The sequence below is a fragment of the Theropithecus gelada genome, chromosome 2 (assembly GCF_003255815.1).
Source record: "Theropithecus gelada isolate Dixy chromosome 2, Tgel_1.0, whole genome shotgun sequence".
In the NCBI taxonomy this organism is placed as follows: domain Eukaryota; kingdom Metazoa; phylum Chordata; class Mammalia; order Primates; family Cercopithecidae; genus Theropithecus; species Theropithecus gelada.
The window spans coordinates 76,780,955-76,800,199 of record NC_037669.1 but is presented as its reverse complement, the minus strand read 5'-3'; the positions used below and the strand labels follow the sequence as shown (position 1 = coordinate 76,800,199).

At 38.2% G+C, this 19,245-nt stretch overlaps 1 protein-coding gene across 1 annotated transcript in view; it reads left to right on the top strand.

The window, feature by feature from the left end:
• Nucleotides 1–19,245, top strand: part of SYNPR (synaptoporin) — a 327,904-nt gene that overhangs the window by 37,827 nt on the left and 270,832 nt on the right. The window lies entirely within an intron of this gene.

Sequence of the window (19,245 nt, the reverse complement as noted above, 5' to 3'; positions counted from 1 at the left end):
TAGTGAGGTTATTTGGATTTTCTCTCTTCTTTTCCTGGTTAATTTTGGTAGTGGTCTATCAATTTTATTTATCTTTTCAAAAAAAAGCTTTTTTTTTCATTTATCTTTTATATTTTTTTCTTTCACTTTCATTTAGTTCTGTTTTGATCTTGGTAATTTCCTTTATTCTGCTGGGTTTGGGCTTGGTTTGTTCTTGTTTCTCTACTTCCTTGAGGTGTCACCTTAGAATGTCATTTTGTGCTCTTTCAGTCTTTTTTTTTTTTCTTTTTTTTTCTTTTTTTCAGTCTTTTTTGTATAGGTGCTAAGGGCTATGAACTTTCCTCTTAGCATCGCCTTTGCTGTATCTCAGAGGTTTTGATACGTTGTGTCATTATTGTCATTCAATTCAAATAATTTTTAAATTTCCATCTTGATTTTGCTTTTGACTCTATGCTAATTCAGGAGTAGGTTGTTTAATTTCCGTGTATTTGCATGGTTCTGAAGCTTCCTTTGGAGTTGATTTTCAGTTTTATTTCACTGTGGTCTGAAAGAGTGCTTGATAAAATTTTAATTTTCCTAAATGGATTGAGGCTCATTTTATGGCCTATCATATGGTCTATCTTGGAGAAAGTTCCATGTGCTGTTGAATAGAATGTGTATTCTGCAGTTGTTGGATGAAGTGTTCTGTATATATCTGTTAAGTACATTTGTTCCAAGATGCAGTTTAAATCCATTGTTTCTTTGTTGACTTTCTGTTTTGTTGACCTGTCTAGTGCTGTCAGTGGAGTATTGAAGTACCCCACTATTGTTGTGTTGCTGTCTATCTCATTTCTTGGGTCTATTAGTAATTGCTTTATAAATTTGGGAGCTCCAGTGTTAGGTGCATATATGTTTAAGATTGTGGTATTTTCCTGTTGGACAAGGCCTTTTACAATTATACAATGTCCCTCTTTGTTTTAACGGCTGTTTCTTTAAAATTTGTTTTCTTCTGAAAAAAGAATAGTTACCCCTGCTAGCTTTTGGTGTCCATTTGCACAAAATGCCTTTTTCCAACCCTTTAAGTTTATTTGAGTCCTTATGTGTTAGGTGAATCTCCTGAAGGCAACAGATAATTGGTTGGTGAGTTCTTATCCATTCTGTAGTTCTGTATCTTTTAAGTAGAGCATTTGGGCCATTTATTTTCAACAGTAGTATTGAAACGTGAGGTACCATTGCATTCATTGTGCTTTTTGTTACTTGTATACTTTGTGGGGTTTTTTTTGGTTTTGTTTTTTATTTTTGCTTTTAACATGTATTTTTGTTTTACAAGTCCTGTGTGATTTATAAAGAGTTCTGTTTTGATTTGTTTCCAGGAGGATTTTTTTTTCCAAGATTTAGAGCTCCTTTTAGCAGTTCTTGTAGTGGTGGCTTGGTAATGGTGAATTCTCTCAGCAATTGTTTGTCTGAAAACCACTATATCTTTCCTTCATATATGATGCTTAGTTTTGCTGGATATAAAATTCTTGGCTGAAAATTATTTTGTTTGAGGAAGCTGAAGATAGGGCCCCAGTTCTTTCTAGCTTGTAGAGTTTCTGCTGAGAAATCTGCTATTAATCTGATAGGTTTTCCTTCATAGGTTACCTGGTGCTTCTGTCTCACAGCTCTTAAGAATCTTTCCTTCATTTTATCTTTGCATAACCGATGGCAATGTGCCTAGGCAAAGATCTTTTTGTGATGAATTTTCCAAGGATTCTTTGTGCTTCTTATATTTGGGTGTCTAGGCTGCTAGCAAGGCCAGGGAAGTTTTCCTCAATTATTCCCCCGAATATGTCTTCCAAGCTTTTAGAATTCTATTCTTCCTCAGGAACACTGGTAATTCTTAGGTTTGGTCATTTAACATAATCCGAGACTTCTTGGAGACTTTGTTCATATTTTCTTATTCTTTTTTCTTTGTCTTTGTTGGATTGAGTTAATTCAAAGACCTTGTCTTTGAGCTGTGAATTTCTCTTGTGTTTGTTCAGTTCCATTGCTGAGACTTTGCAGAGCATTTTATATTTCTAAAAGTGTGCCCAAAGTTTCCTGAATTTTTGATTGTTTTTCCTTTAAGCTACCTATTTCCTTGACTATTTCTCTGTTCACTTCTTCTATCATTTTTTGGATATCCTTGCATTGGACTTTGCCTTTCTCTGGTCCCTCCCTGATTAGCTTAATAACTAACCTCTTGAATTCTTTTTCAGGTAAATCAGGGATTTTTTCTTGGTTTGAATCCATTGCTGGTGAGCTAGTATGATTTTTGAGGGGTTTGAATAGCCTTGTTTTGTCATATTACCAGGGTTGGTTTTCTGATTCCTTCTCATTTAGGTAGCCTCTGTCAGAGGGAAGGTCTAGGGCTGAAGGCTGTTGTTCAGATTATTTTGTCCTACAGGGTATTCCCTTGATGTAGTACTCTCCCCCTTTTCCTATGGATGTGGCTTCCCATGAGCCAAACTGCAGTGATTTTTGTCTCTCTTCTGGGACTAGCCACGCAGCGAGTCTGCCTGACTCTGGGCTGGTGCTGGGAGGTACCTGCACAGAGTCATATGTGAACTGTCTATGGGTCTCTCAGCTGTGGATGCCAATGCCTGTTCCAGTGGAGGTGGCACCATTTTTTAAAGAGACTGTCCTTTCTCTAATGTATGTTTTTGGTACCTTGTCAAAAATGAGTTGTCTGTAAATGCATGAATTTATTTCTGGGTTCTATATTCTGTTCCAATGGTCTATGTGTCTGTTTTTATGACAATATCAGACTATTTTGGTTATTATAGCTTTGTATTATAATTTGAAGTCAGGTACTGTGTTATCTCCAGCTTTGTTTTCTTGCTTAGGACTGCTTTGGCTATTCTGTGTCTTCAGTAAATTGCAGGACACAAAATCAACTTACAAAAATCAGTAGCATTTCTACATGCTAACAACCTGAAAAAGAAACCAAGAAAGTAATCCCATTCACAATAGCTACAAATATTAATAAGATAAATTACCTAGGAACAAACTTAACTCAAAAAGTTAAAGATATCTGCAATGAAAACTATACGACACTGATGAAAGAAATTGAAGAGGACACACAAAAAAATGGAAAAATATTCCAGGTTCATGCACTGAAAAAAAATTGTTAAAATTCCCATACTACCTGAAAAAATCTACAGTCAGTGCAATTCCTATCAAAATACCAATGACATTCTTCACAGAGATAGGAAAAATAATCCTAAAATTTAAAAAGAAATTGTCTAAAAGATTATTTTTAGCAATTAGAGAGTAGTATATCACATTGTTGTATTGTTCTTTATTTAATCATTCCCTAATGATGAAGAGTGGAGGTTGTTTTTTCTTTTGCTATCTTATACATGAGGCTATAGTGAAAACCTTTAGATATGCATCTATTTATTTATTCATTTATTGAGACAGGGTCTTGCTCTGTTACCCAGGCTGGAGTGCAGTGGTGTGATCATGGTTCACTGCAGCCTCAAACTCCTGAGCTCAAGCAGTTCTCCTGCTTCAGCCTCCAGAGTACATGGGATTATAGATGTGCAGCACCATACCTGGTTACTTTTTTCTATTTTTAGTAAAGACAGGGTTTCACTCTATTGTCCAGGATGGTCTAGAATTCCTGGCCTCAAGTGATCCTCCTGCCTTGACATCCCCAGGTGCTAGGATTATAGGTATGAGCCAGCATGCCTGGCCTGCTTTTTTTTTTTTTTTTTTACTATTTCCTGATTATAATTTCTTAAAATGAAGTTGATACATCAATGGGAAGTCGGAATAACTAGGCTTAGTCCTTTAAAAAGGTAAAACAGAAAGAACAGAATCCTTTTATGGCCACCATATCTTTTGAAAATATTCCTATTACTTCTCATAGATACTTGCAGACCAAGCTGAAGAAAGCTATATTCAGTTTTTTAGTGGAACATTGTAATAAAGGCACACCTTGTAAAAAATTAAAAAGCCTGATTTTGAGATCCAAGTACTTATTCTGCAGTGTGCCACTAGACCAGGAAGGCAGGGACCAGTTCTAGCTCCCCCACTTATGTCCACGGAGATTAGATAATTGCCTGGCATATAGCAATAAGTTTGAAAATATTTAATGAATGATTGTGTGAATGAATAAACTTTTATCAACTGGTTGGGGTAATAGAACTTTCAGAACCTAACAGTTCATGTGTACATTTCAGAAACTGTGACTCCTAATTTGTTTAGTGACTTTATTCGTGGAAATGGCACCACTTTGAGGGGCAGACACAAATTTTAATCTTAGTTTTGTGATTTACTATGTGGCCTTCATGTTCTCAGTTGATTTCTCTGTGAGATGAAGTTACACTACTCAGTTTTTCAGAAACACTGCCATTTATATGAAATTACCATCGAAAATGTGTTCTCTTTTCTCTGCCTTTGATTATGTCAATCTATTAATTTTTGAGCACCAGAAGCCTTAACAGTGTTAGAAAACATGTATTCCAGAAAAATCAAGGACAACAAAGAGCATTCATCTGGATAAGCATGCTAGACGTGGATGGGATTCTTAACCTAGGACAGCCTAAGTATTTAGACTACAATTTTAGTTTATACCCCCAAGATATTTCTTTCAGATAAAGAGAGGACCTTACATACTTTTAAACTTATTTTTAGAAAATATCAATATTTTATTGTAGCATTTTCATTTTGCCAAAATATGACTTCAAGGGTCTTAGTCCATTTCTGACCTTTAACTACAATAGCACTTTTTATTTATCATCCTAGTAGAAGAGTAAACATTTTTTATAGTAGAACATGTGGATACTGGAGAAAAGTCTGAAGAAGAAAGTATGTTTTATTCTCTCTCTAATCTTGCTCTGTTGAGAATTGTGGGGGTCAACTATTCCTATAAAAACTGATCTGTATTTCTGGAATAACGTGATTACTGTTATGCGGGTTATGAAAGTCAAGTTATATGTGGGCACAGAAGAAAGAGCAATTAATTTTGAGCCCCTGACAAATGAATAGGATGTGTGTCAATATCCCCTGTAAATTGGCCAATTCCTTAAAAATGGAACCTGCACTTTATTCTTTCTATAGTCTGAATACCCAGTTCATTGCTTAGTACATAGCAGGTGCTTATTCTTCAATATCACATAGAGGCGGAGATAATGCCCTCTGTTCCTCCTTTAGGGGGTAAAGTCTGAAATCTATAGCCTCATGTCTTTGCACAGAAGTTCTCTGTGTGTGCAGACACCTCTCCACATGAGTAGTCAATATAAACACAAATAAAATTCCCCTTGAACAAAATCAGCTCAGGGCCTCTATGCACCGTACATTATAAAGTTCCCAATGGGCCTTCTGAAGTTTCCCTTGAAGAGGTCAACTAAAAAGCAGCCATGCCAGGCTTGCTGGCAGGAAATTAGCAGTTCTCAGCTCTTATAAGTTTGAAATTGTAACTGTTCCTCTTGGGTGTTTACCACTCTTCTGTCACCAAAGGAGTCCACTGTTGTTACCAGCCCAGTTAGGTCTGGTGCAACAGTAAGTGAGGAGAAACAGCCTCTTGAAATGTCCCTGGTTGGCCAGAATATTAGGAAAAACTTCCTGATGGAGGAATAGGATGAGACCCAACACTGATGGAGGGTATGCAGCAATGTTCTGCATTAGTGCCTACAGGAATATAGAGTTTTCATTTGCAACTTTTGTGATGAGCATACAATTTGTAAAGCACAATGTAGACACTGGAGAGATAATGCATATAAACAGAGGAGGAAGACATACACATTTGAGTGCCACATGTGGACTAGGTACTGTGCTAGACACTCTACTTTCTCAAACTCATTAATCTCCCACAGATGTTCGTGGAGTGGTGTTATTTCCACTTTACAGATCAGGAAACAAAGGCACAAAGGTGAATTCCTCTCCTGAAGTCAGACAGTTTAATGTGAGTAAGTCAGGGCTTAAATCCAGGTTGGCCTGCTACCAAAAATGTTTATGCTTGACCACTAGTGTATACTGCCTTCACAAATGTAAATTAATTAGAAGTATTTCTGATTATATGGAGGCTTTTATGTAGAGGTCTCAGGTCTTTAATGCTCACAACGATTCTGTGAGTTAGGTGGTCCTGTCCCCATTCTACAAACAAACTAAAGCACAAAGACACAAAGCCACTTGTTCACAATCACTCGACCTTCCAGTTTTGGAGCTTAGGTCTGTGTGGGGCCAAAGACATTCAATCCCCTGCTTTTGAGAACCTCATCATTGAGGCAAATATAAACATATACAAAGGAATTTGTAAGTCCTCATGTAAGACCCACTCACTCATTGAGAGTAAAATTTTTTGGAAGAGAGCAGCCTCTAAGGGCTCTCTGTGCTATAGGGCATTTCTCCCACTTAGACATTTTCTTAAGGGAAAGGGAGAGGCTTTTTATTGAGGATTGCCCGGTGAGAGCTTCTTCCAGCAGGCACAGCAATGATAAGAGTAGAAGATAAGACTTTAAGCTCCCAAGAGGCCTCTTTTTCAAGATTCAGAAAAGGCACAAAACAGGACTAGTTTAAGCACATCAGTAAAATTGAAAATAGCAGGGCTCAAGCTGCAGATTGACTGTGGAGTTTTCCGGGGAAGAACTTTTGATATTTGTTTTTTGCCCAACTGAGCACTTTTGAGTCAACAATCCTTTCTCATAAGGGCATAATACTCAAAACTGGCCCCAGAGAAAATAAGAAAGAGCCAAAGGTAATGCTATGGATTGATCCACTTTCCAATGGAAAGCCAACCTTCTCTCTTTTCACTTCACAGCTTTAATTCCTAAATTTCTGGGCCTTATGGCAAAAAGGGAGGGGGAAAACTGGATGAAATTTATTCAGTTCTACAGGCATTTATTGAGCTTCTACTATGGAGGTAATATGAAGATTAAATCCTTGAACTTCATTAATTGGTTGATGAGATAAAACATACACAGGCCAGAAAAATCTCAGGTGTGTTGGAAGGGTACTTCTTTATACACCCAAAATAATTTTTTTTTTTGCATTGTTTTTTGCTGAGACATGGTGGAAGACTTTTGGAGAAGGAAACATTCGAGTATTTGACCAGAGTTCAAAGACTGTAGGACCTAGAGAATTACAAATAAAAGAGTAAGGTTTATAGGGTGGTTCTGTAATAGAAAAAGAAAAGAAAAACAAGAGCAAAAATGCAAATAAAATTTAAAATGTACATTCAAAGAGAGTATATTAAAATAAGGTGAAAATAGGACAGGAAATTATATTTACTTTTCCTTAGCACTTTGTTCCAAGAATTGTTAAGTTTTTCACACGCATTCTCTCATTTAATACTCACAACATTCCCATGAGGCAGTTATTATTATCTCCATTTTTACTGAGAAGGACAGTGAAGCCCAGAATGATGAATAACTTGCCCAAGCTGCACAATAAGTGGCATTTAAACTCAGTCTTATTACAAAGTCCTAATGTTTAGCCACCTATACTATACTGCTTCAATAAGCATTGCAGCTGGAATATTGGCCAATAATGGGAAAAAATGCTGAAAATTTAATTGCAATTATTGTAACTGTCACTTGTGTCTAAGGAGTATTTTCAGTACAAAAGCATTAGGCAAATTATTTTTATTTAACTCAATGCCTACAACAGTTGTGTAAGTATCATTAATCTCATTTTAAGATGAGTGAACTGAAAGAGTGGCCATCTTGATAAAAAGATATTCAGAAAGCAGTGAACCTGAGCTTTGAACTAGTATCGGTGACCTCAACCTGAACTCTTAACCATTACATTGTATGACTTCTCAAGACTGGGATCAGGCAATAAAGAGCCTTGAAGGCTAATCCTGGAAATTTGCATTTATCCTGCAGCCAACAGGGAAACATTAAAAGTTTGTGAGCTGAGAGGTGGCATGGCTTGATTTGGGCTTTTGCATGATTAATCTGGAATCAGCATTAGATAGATTAGAGAATGGAAGATCAGAACAGAGGGACCAATTATGGGTCTACTGCACCAGTCCATGTAAGACTTATCCAGTGAGATGTGTGGTCCAGGTGAGTGGTCTTGAAAGCCCAATATAGACTACTAAGAGGAGAGAAAGGAAATATATAGTATTGGGTTTATAAATTACAAGAGTGCTCTTTGGTGCTTTGAAATCTGGATCTCCTACTAGAAAGGGAAGCTGCCTGTAGTGGAATCTGCTCACCAGGCAGCAAGTTGAGCTAGCTATTTAGTATGGAGAGGACCTGGAGCTCTGATTACCAGACACTGGGTTGCAGCTGCAGCCACCCAGAATTAGCCTGGCCAGATGGTGACGGGTAACTGACTGTTCTCCATGGACCTCAGGAGAGAGCACAACAAATACCACAAGCAAGAGGCACATATTTTCCTATGAACATATCAGAAAATTTTATTTGAGAGTTTCTGATTCTCTCAAGGCATTTTTCCCTCATCATGCCTCAGTTACATTAACTCAGGTTGATAATGGTGAAGAATGCTTTATAAAAATCAGACTTGTTTTTTAATGAGGCCATCTGGTGAGCCTTCTGCATTTGTATCCTCTTCTCCCAACAGGTTAGAAGCTGAAAAATTCTCTGCTAGTATAGTATTAGTAGAAATTATTTATAGCATGGCAGAATAGCCACTGTAATTACAACTTAATTCTTAGGTGACAAGAGACAGAACGTTAATTAGATCTTGCAGATAATAGTAATGACCACTCACATGTACCAAGCATTTGTCCACATGTAATAGGTATGAATTCTCAGCATCACTCACTTGGGGTATACAAGAAACATAATTTTAATTAGTTTATTTAATAAAATAATTTGAACCTACAACCTATCTAGTGGTCAGAATATCATCTACACCCTCTCAGGAAAGGTCCGATGCAGCATGTGTTAGTCACTCACGTACAAAACGTAATCATATTCGCCTTCTCCAATTTATTCCCTCTTTCCACTCAGGAAAGATCCTAAGCCCAGGATCTTACTGAGGTGCCAACGTGGTGACAGTAGGGAGTGGCTAGCTGGTTCTCCATCTGGACCTGGCAGGCCCCCTCCTAGCCTCCTACACTCAGTATAAATTCATTTAGTCAGATTTCAACACACTACAAATGGACACTGAGCAAATTCCCAGTTTGAATTTGTCCCCATTTGACTCCTGGCTTAGGTATCCTTAGAAAGTGATGTCTGTCCTCCCATCATTCTCAGTGGAAACTGTCCATTCACACAGCTGACATCTGACACAGAGTTCCTTGTCCCCACAATTGGACCCTGTGCAAACTCATGCATCTTCCCTTCTCAACTAACTTTCACTTCCTGCTAAAGATAGGGAAGCTTTGGGTACCTCATCTCTACAACACTCTGGGGCTCTAGGAGACTTGGGCTATAAAAGGGGATTCATTCTGTCTCCATATCCCTGTATGTTCAAGATAGAACCAGAAGCTGAGAAATTGTCATTTTTATTCTTTGGTCCATTTCTGAAGAACCCCAGTCCCAGAGCAAATGGTGACCCCATGTCTCTCTACTTGAATGAGGATGAGGTGGGAGAATGAAAGAAGAAATTGGTTAACTATTCAAGTTTGCCTTACCCACACACATGATCTTATTTGATCTTCACAGCACCTCTTGGTAGCAGGAATGATGACTTTATTGATGAGAAAAATGAGGCTTAGAAAAGTTAAGGGACATGTCAAAAGTCCCATTGAAGTCAACGGCAGTGTAGGAGTGTGGATGTATCTGCCTGATTGTGGAGGCTGAGCTCTTAAACAACACCCAACAGGCAGCAGAGGCTGAAGCTGGCTTACAGGACCTCACTTAGTATTATCAGGGTACATATAAGGTATTGTGTGTGAATCAAAATACCTTACAATGGATCTACTTTATTCTTCCATCACCAGCTATTAGGGACAATAATGAAGCCATGTCTGCATTGGAAAGGTCTCTTTCATAAAAAATAGGATTATACTGAGATTGCAATGGGCATCACCATTCCTTATAGATGAAAAGAACTCCAGAGGGCCACTGGTTGGCATCATACTTTGTTTATTCTAGATCACTGAGTGGCCAGTCTCATCTAGAAGCCCAGAAGCCAGATGCTGGTCCTTGGCCTTCTGTCTTCTCATAGTGATGGCCTGAAATCCGTGTCTTCTCCATTTTTTGTCAGTTTCTCTCTCTGTTACATAGCAGCACCAAAAAAGGGAGTTGTGGTTGCTGCTAATTTTGAAATCTTCAAAAGAAAGCCAAGTTCCTGGTAAGAATCAGACTTTGTAACTCATGGAAGTAATTGAAGGGTTGTGCTTGTTGTACTTTTTCTAATTAAGTTTACATTGGGCTAATTTTAAGAAGTGTAATTTGGAAGTATCCTTAATTTCAATGACCATCAGATTCATTTCCATGTTCCTAAATTTTACGAAAGCCAATAATAATATTTTCTCAATCCATTAAAAGACTACTTTCCTCATAGAAAAAAAATGAACCACTGACACTTTACTTTTAGATTTTTTTGTTTCATTTTGTTAGTGACTAGATACATATTAATTACTAGCTATGTTAAAATTGCAATCATTAGTGCAAATTGGGAGGGGAAATAGTTATTGGCAATGAAGGAAGTGTAATGTAGAATGGAGATAAATATACACACTATAAAAGAAGATGTGATCCCACCAAAATAACCCAAATGAAAGGACAATATCAAGCGACAGTAAGATATAGAACAACTAGAACTTTTTTACACTGTTTGTGGGAGTGTAAATTGATAAAACTTTGGATAACTTCAGTAGTACCTACTAAAGTGGATATATGTATATGTTGAAATGAAATGTACATGTATGTTATCATATATATGTGGTACATGTAACACATATTTATGTATTGTGCATGTGTGTTTATATCTAGCTATATGTATTATAAATGTATTATGTCCAAGCAATTCCATCCATAGGTGTGTTTCCCAAAAGACACAAATAAGTGTGTTCATAATAGTATTTATAAAGCCACAAAAGCTTATCAGTAGTATAATGAACAAATACATTGTGGTGTATTTATGCATTTGACTTATAGCAATGAGAATGGACAAACTATGAGTTTACACAACATGAATGAATTTCACCAAAAAACCTGAGCAAAAGAAACTAGATACAAAAGAGAGTACTATATATATTCAATTTATATTCAAAAATATTTTTTAAAAATGCATCATGGTATTAGAAGTTAGGACAGTAGCTAACTTTTGGTGGTTAGAGGTTAAGGAAGGGGCTTCTGGGGTTCCAATGATGTATTATTTCTTGATCTAGGGATTGAGTAATAGGTGTGTTCACCCTCTGAAAATTCATTGAGCTGTTTTACACTTTTCTGCACCTATGTAATATATCAAGAAATTCACCTTGCAAAAGGCAATGTGTGAAAAGGATCAGGAGAGGCACAGATGGAAAAAGCAGGACAAAGTAAATATTGTTAGCAAATTAATTGGGCATAAATTACAAAATGTTATTCCAATGAGGAATGCCACATATGCTGAATTTAAAATACATTTTAGTGTCTCCATGATTAGGTTTTAACGTGACTTTTAAGAAATTCTACAAATCTCACATCTGCTACAAGACCAGTTATATCATTCAAGATGCTCAATACTAAGCCATTAAAAAAAAAAATACAGCACACCTTCAGAAAAACTGTGATATTCACAAAATGAGAGTGTCTTCTCAGGTTTCCCTTTATCCTCAGGTTGTAAAAGCTCAGAGCCTCATCTCCCTTTCTGGGACCGTCCAGAATCTTGTATTCAGGCTGCACATTTCCCCACAATTAGGTGACCTGTTTAGCATTGCTAGCCTGAGTCAGCCCATCTCATATCAAATGAGACTGGTCTATATTTAAAAGAAGGAATTCATAATGTACCAGCGTGATCTAGGAGTTTAATCACTGGGTTGAGTGCTCCAGGCCCCAGTTCCCCTAACATGCCTGTCTCCCTGGCTTTGACTCACAATCATGTGTTTTGTAAATGCACAAGGGAATGAACATAAAAGCAAAATTGCCGGTGACTAAGAATAGTAGCCAGCAGCCCTGGGAAGAATGCAGTGCTCTGGGGCTTAGCAGGAGAGCTGTGGATGCCTGGACACTGTGGACATGAAAAATAAGCATCCAATTGGAGAGTTGATGTGACCTCAGAGGAACCTGGGGGCCACAGCTCTGAATTCCCCAGAGCTGGTACTTGAACCTACTATGGCTAAATAAACTTGCCACATTTATTGGTGGCTTCTGTTTAAACACGAGTATTATGGTGATAGCTTTATTTTCTTCTACCTTTTATTGATTATAATGTCCATGAGAGGTCAGGACCTGTTTTCTCAAATTTACAACCACATCTACAGCAGTTATTGAAAAAGCTGTACAATAGTAACTGCACAATATGTTCATTTGAATTATTTGAATACAATCTGTAAGTCAAATCTAGCCTGAGAGTTATCTCAGCTATCACAGTTCTGAAAATAGGAGCAGTCTCCTAGTTCTTAGATAGTATAAAAGTAATAACTATTATCAATGAGCCTAGAAAAACACACTTCCTCTTCATATAAACAAATGAAAGAATTTGACTGTTCAGCAAACTGGCTCTCAAATGACAATATGGCGTTATTTAAATATTAAAAATCGTATTTATTTTTAATACATTATTATTTTATTATGAGAGTTTATTATGTATCAGCCACAAAGCTGGTCACTGAACCTATATTATAGTTTAATTATCACAGCAATTTAATGAGGTAGCTACTCTTCTTAGCCCTATTTTGCAGGTGGGAAAACTGAGACACAGAGAGGTAACTACCCCAAAGTGGCACAGCTGTTTAGTTGTTGAGCCAGGATTTGAACCCAGAATCTAAATCTAGTCCTTTAACCAACCTGCAGTGCAAACCCTTACCCAAGACATCACAACACAGCAATTAAAATTGGAGAAAATGGAATGAGTTAGTTCCTAATCCAGTTAATTTCCCTGAATTAGAGAAAATCTCAAAATGTAATGTAATACATTTATTGAGGTGAGGGCTATGCTCTCTGATGACTAGTAATGTGTGGCCACACATCTTAAGACTATTTTTACACCTGCGTCCTGGGGCAATTGAAAGAGTCCCCTTCAACTCACAAATGTGTGTCTGGGTGATAAATCATATGACTACCGTATGAACACGTTTGCCTTTTCCAGAAATGTCCAAACTTTCTCAAGTAAAGCTACAATAGAGGCTAATTCAAGGATGAGATCCATTTTGTCATCTAACCCAGGACTCAAGACTAGAAATTAGCTGTCCAGGTACCTCTGAGTTTTACCCACAAAGGGATCCTTTGCTTGGCCTAGCAGCTGCCTTTCTTATCTGCCCCTCATTAAAAGCAGGGAAGTAAATGTCACAGCACAGTGTTCTGAAATCAGGTGGTGTACAGGAGAACATGTAACCCCTTGTTCCCAGGGTCTGAACATCCCTGCAGATATTTTAGCATGAACTCGGGCTGGCTGGGCTGAGAGCATCTTGTTTTCTGGCTTATGTAGGCTCAGCTATGCCTGGTGTCAAGAAGCTCAGTGACCCTTTCTGGGCTTAGAAGTGCCTCTTAGCCCTCAGGAGCCTTTTCTCCAGTAAATGTACCCTATGGAAAAGTAGTCCTTGATCCAATCAGTTCTTTGTTGACTGGACTGGTCAGTTTCCTCTAGGTTCTATTGGTGCATTCTTCTGGAATACATGATTTCAAGGACAGACTCTGTGTGTGAGTTTTTTAATTGTAAGTGTCAAAAGCTTTACTCACACTGGCTTAGGGAAAATACCACCACCACCAAGGGAACTTTAAAATCTATGTTCAAATTCCTGCTCAATCTGTGGCTGGATCAAATATTTTAAATGATGTAATTGGGGATCCGCCTTTCTGTCTCCCCCCCCTTTTTTTTTTTTTTTTTGGCTCTTCTTCCCTATTTATAGAAAGAGTCTCACCTCATGCAGCCACAGGTTCAAGTTTAAGTGATTCTTCATGTTTGAGACCCTAGAAAGAGAGAGACTATTTGTCTCTCAGTGTACATCTCAGTCCTTAAATAAAAGCTCTGACCAAAGTAGGGATAAAAAGAGGAGATAGTAAACACTTATAAAATATTCTTATATGCTGGTCACAATTTAATACTTTATATGTTTCAATTCCTTTAATCTATGTATGAGCCATATGAAAGAGGAATTATTATTATTATTGTTATTATTATTATTTCTGTTTTACAGATAAGAAAGTTGAGGTCCAGAGAGATTAAGTGACTTGTCCAAGGTTGTATAGCTTGCAATTGAAGAGCTAGCTATGGGAGTCTAGCAATGGAATAGATGCTCTCGATGCTCCACCTCATTATAGAATCATGTAATGAATAGCCCCATTAGATAAGGAAGAAAATTTTCTATGATGAAACTGTCTGTTCAGACAAAAAAATTAGCAGTAGGAGAGATCTACTAATCATATCCTCTAGACTTAGTTTACACGTTGTAAGGAGGGTATTGGCCTAGATGAGGGTCACAAAATACACAGCACACATATCACTATCACCACTATGCCCACACTGTGCCTAGGGCAGACATTACTAATTGATCGTTGCATTATGTGTCCCTTAAATCTAGATGAAGTCTCAGGATTCTTCTCAACACACTGATCCAGGCAACCTTAAAACCTAATGGTTTACAGGTGAAAATGAAACCTTTTGCCATTCTAGGATTAAAGGATCTCTCAACATGCTTCTGGGACTATCATTTCAGAATTCTTCTAAGGCAGTCACAAATAAATGACTTTTAGATAACAAAGCATAACCACAGGAGTTTATTAGATGCTCATGAGCAAGTGCAGTCTTTAGAATTCTTCAAGAATCCACTTGTCTGTGTCCCAGTTCATCCTGCTAAACTGTTGGGTTTGTTCTCTTCCTTTTCCTCTAATAATAACAAAAGGAAGAGTAGTAATATACCGTAAACCTCTCTTCTTAAATGCTCGCATACCTTTATACCAACCCTTTGAAGCGCATTCCACAAAGACCACTCTGAAAGGCCAGTAGTCTAGAAGGGGCTTGGGCCTAAATATAAATCCATGTTAACACTTTTACTTGAGGAACTTAAAAAAATTATTTATAGGATGTGAACCTGTTATTAGCAGCCCAGTAGTAAGAACCTGCTCTTAGTGCACTCTCTCACTTTCTTTATGAGGAAATTGAAACTGAGAGAAGTTCAGAAACTTTTCTAAAGTCACACAGAATTGGACTGTGGGCCTCAGACTTCTCACAACAAATCAACAAATATCTACTGAGTTTTAACGTGCCAGACTGTGCCAGGAACTGGGGTTTGGAAGAGGCATAAGCTGATATGCCTCTTCTGGCATTTACTTTCTAGTAGACTAGATGGGAAAAATTGAAAATGATGGGATTAAAAACAGTTGCTTTATGAATCCCAAAGTTGTCTTCGACTGGCAGGCTGTTCTTGAGGGGCATGCTTCCATCTTTTCTGAGGCGTGTTCCTTTCAAAACATGCTGAGCACATAGATCTGGAACAAACATTTCAAAACAAGACCTGTAGTGTGGAGGAAGCCTGAGTTTTGTAATTGGACTTTATGAAGTCACTTGCTCCTTTCTGCATCAGAAACTTCAGGCTATAGTTCCCTGGGCTTGGTTTCTCTTCTTCACCCCCTTCTACTTCCTACCCTGCCAACCTCCCTTGCACAGAAAAGTGTTCCCTGACTGTGCTCTGCCACCCTCCATCCTTAGGTTTGGTCCCTTTACCCTTGCATGGCTTTGTACAGCTCACTTGTTTATACTCATGAAGTAACTGATCAATTAATGACTGCCTCTCACATCAGAATGTAAGTTCCATGAGGGCCAAAATATATCTGCCCTATCTGCCCTTTCTCCTACTGCATCATTAGGCTTTAGGTCAGTACTTCGCGCAGACTACTTACTCAATATATTTAGGGAAGAGAGGAAGAGAAGAGAGAAGGTATGGGTGGATAGGTTTTAACCTTAATAAGAATGAAACATTTATTGAACACTTTTGATGTCTCAGGCTTCTTCGATCATTTGGTCTTAACCACAACCCTGGAATATAGGTTCCATCATCCCTATTTTATAAACGGTGAATTGAAGCTTAGAGAGGTTTAGTGACTTTCTCAAAGTCACCCAGCTATTAGGTGATGCATCAAGGATCTGAATTCAGTCTGTGTGACTGCAAGGTTCTTTCTAGTCTATATTATCCAAGAGCATGGTTAATCAATGTTGGCACAGTTGACATTTTGGGCTGCCCGAACCCTTGGTTTGGAGGCTACCCTGAGTTTGTGGGATGGCAGTGGCATCCTAGGCCTCTACTCATAGATATCAGTAATACCTCCCCCTGCCCCACCTCCGCCACCAGTTGGACAACCAAAACTGTCTCCAGATATTGTCTCCTAGGAGACAAAATCATCACTGGCTGAGAACCACTGCCTTAGAATAATAATAAGTCATATCCTAAAAACAGCATATTAAAATGCAGACTTTCTCAAAAACAGGTTTTTTTTTTTCTTAAACTTTGAGTTCATCTTAGCTTTCCTTTTCTGAATTCAAATTAAGAAAGCTTTTGAATCTGATAAACTCTTCATTGCTTGCCCTCTATCTCTAGTTAGACTTTTCAGAACCTTAATAAACAGTGAGTTCCTGCTGCTCACTCCCTTCCACACCCCCTCATGCTCCCTCTCTCAGGTTATCGCCCAATGATCCTATAACTTTGAATCTTTAAAAAAAGCAAAGAGAAGAGCCCCAATTTCAAGGGAAGGAAAGGATTAAAATGATGGCTCAGATTTGAACAGGGGGAATTTCTTTTTGTTTTGAAACAGATTCTTGTTCTGTAACCTAGGCTGGAGTGCAGTGAAGTGATCACAGTTCACTGCAGCCTCAACCTCCTGAGCTCAAGTGATTCTCCCATCTCAACCTCTCAAGTAGCTGGGACTATAGGCACACACCACGCTCAGCTTATTTTTTATTTTTTATAGAGATGGGAGTTTCCCTATGTTGCCCAGGCTGGTCTCAAACTCCTGGCTTCAAGCCATCCTCCTACCTTGGCTTCCCAAAGTGCTTGGATTACAGGCGTGAGCCACCATTCCTGGCCCAGGAATTTCTTATTTGCTACCAGGTTCTCCTTTTTTCATTCCTAACAGTCACCAGTCCAAAGAGTTTTAAAATTAAATCTGCAACTAAATTCTTTCCTTTCCATCTAATTTATTTTTGTATTAAAATAGGAAGCAGCTTCTATGTCTATTCTCATTCATTGCAAAGGAAGATGTATTAAAAGCCGGAATGTCTTACTAAGAGAGTTTCTAAACAAACTGTATTAAGAATGAAAAGATGGTCTATAGTAATAGAGAAATTGGTGACACCTGGTGGTGGACCATGTAATACTTATTAGAGTTAAAACAAGGTTATTAATATTTTTTAGAATAATCTGTGCTATTTCAGTCAAGTACCATAAAGTATTTTTGGCTCACAGCTGTTTTAATGAGCAGGGCAGGACTATATAATTGCAAATGGTTTCGCTCTAGAATTCAGAATAGCTCTTACATTTTTTCTTTTTTTCTGCATGTAAAAGCCTAGCGCAGGCAGGAACTAGGGAGCAGAGGCAAATCCATGTGCTTATAAGACCTCTCAAGAATTGGCTTTGGCTCGAGACTTAAAATCAGAAAGTCAACTTCAGTGACTTTGGCAAGTGGCCCACCTGGAGAGGTATGACTTGGGTGTGGTTGCAACAAAGGAGAGTCCTGTGAGACAAGAGGTGAATGTTGCTTGCCTTGGGATTTAGTCAAGAGAGATCAGGTACACATAATAGCCATTGTCATCATTGTCTTTTATCAGCCCCTCTGTTGAAGTTCAGCCTAAAATTTCCAGGCAGTTGTCTCAAGGAAGCGTGTGTGTGTGTGTGTGTGGACATACGTGGACAGGCAGATGATGGTGATTAGAGACCACTTCACTAGTCACAAGCACTTGGAATGCAAGCTGGCTGCCTCAAAGGGAAATGCTTCTCCTACATCTGGAAACTTATTGGGTATCTTTTGAATCTTGGGTACATTGGCGATTGATATTACCCTGCAGCCTCTCCTGACTCAACTTACTGCTGATGAGCATTTTCTTTGATTTTTTTGTAGCTACTGAAATTATTAGGTTGGTGCAAAGGTAATTGCAGTTTGTGCCATCACTCTCAACAGCAAAAACTGCAATAACCTTTGCACCAACCTAATAGTTCCACTAGCAGATACTTTTAAAACCTGATACTGGAAGAAGGCTTAAGTACAGAATAGGAATGAGGCCCTTCACATGCACCCTGCACTGTGTGGTCTCTGGGCTACAGGTCTGTACTCTGGAGTACAGAGCCCAGGGAGAGTATTTGGTCGATGCAAAAGTAATTGTGTTTTTTGCCATTAAAAGAAATGGCAAAAACTGCAATTCTTTTGGGCCAATAATATAAGTGTTGGATTTGGTGCACTGGAACATGAAGAAAGTCAGGGCCAATTGAAGCCACTGTACCTGAAAGTCCAGGAGATTTCCATTTTCCTTGAATTTGGTTTAACCAAATTAATGCACATTAAAGCCATGACCTAGGAATGAATGGTCATGCCTTTGAGAAACTGTTAACCTGAGAGATTCCTCTGATCTTGGTAGCCTTAACCAAGGTATTCGCTTGGCATACAATACTCCCTTGTTCCTCTTGACCTTGTACTTCTGTCTGGACACTGTCCTTTACACAGTCTCCCTTTTGCTTGCCTATCTCCTAGTCTTTAAAGGCCACTTTTTTAACACACTCAAGTCCACATTCGCTTCCTTTTTTTTTTTTTTTTTTTTTTTTTGAGACAGAGTTTCGCTCTTTTTGCCCAGGCTGGAGTGCAATGGTGCAATCTTGGCTCACCACTACCTCTCCCTCAGCCTCCCTAGCAGCTGGGATTACAGGCATGTGCCTGTAATTTTGTTTTTTTAAAGAGACGGAGTTACTCCATATTGGTCAGGATGGTCTTGAACTCCTGATCTCAGGTGATCTGCCCGCCTCGGCCTCCCGTTAGCTTCCTTTTTTATGTCTCATTTAGCACAAAATAGAAATATTAAAAACAACCTAAATATCTGACCATTCAAATGTGATTAAATATATCATGGAATAATATGCAGTGACAAAAAATATTTACTTAGAAAAATTTATATTATTTAATTAGGTTAAATAATTATAAAAGTAAGTATAATATTTTCTAGAGGACACAACTATGAATTTCTGCTTGAGGATGAAACTATAAACTGTATCAGGATAGT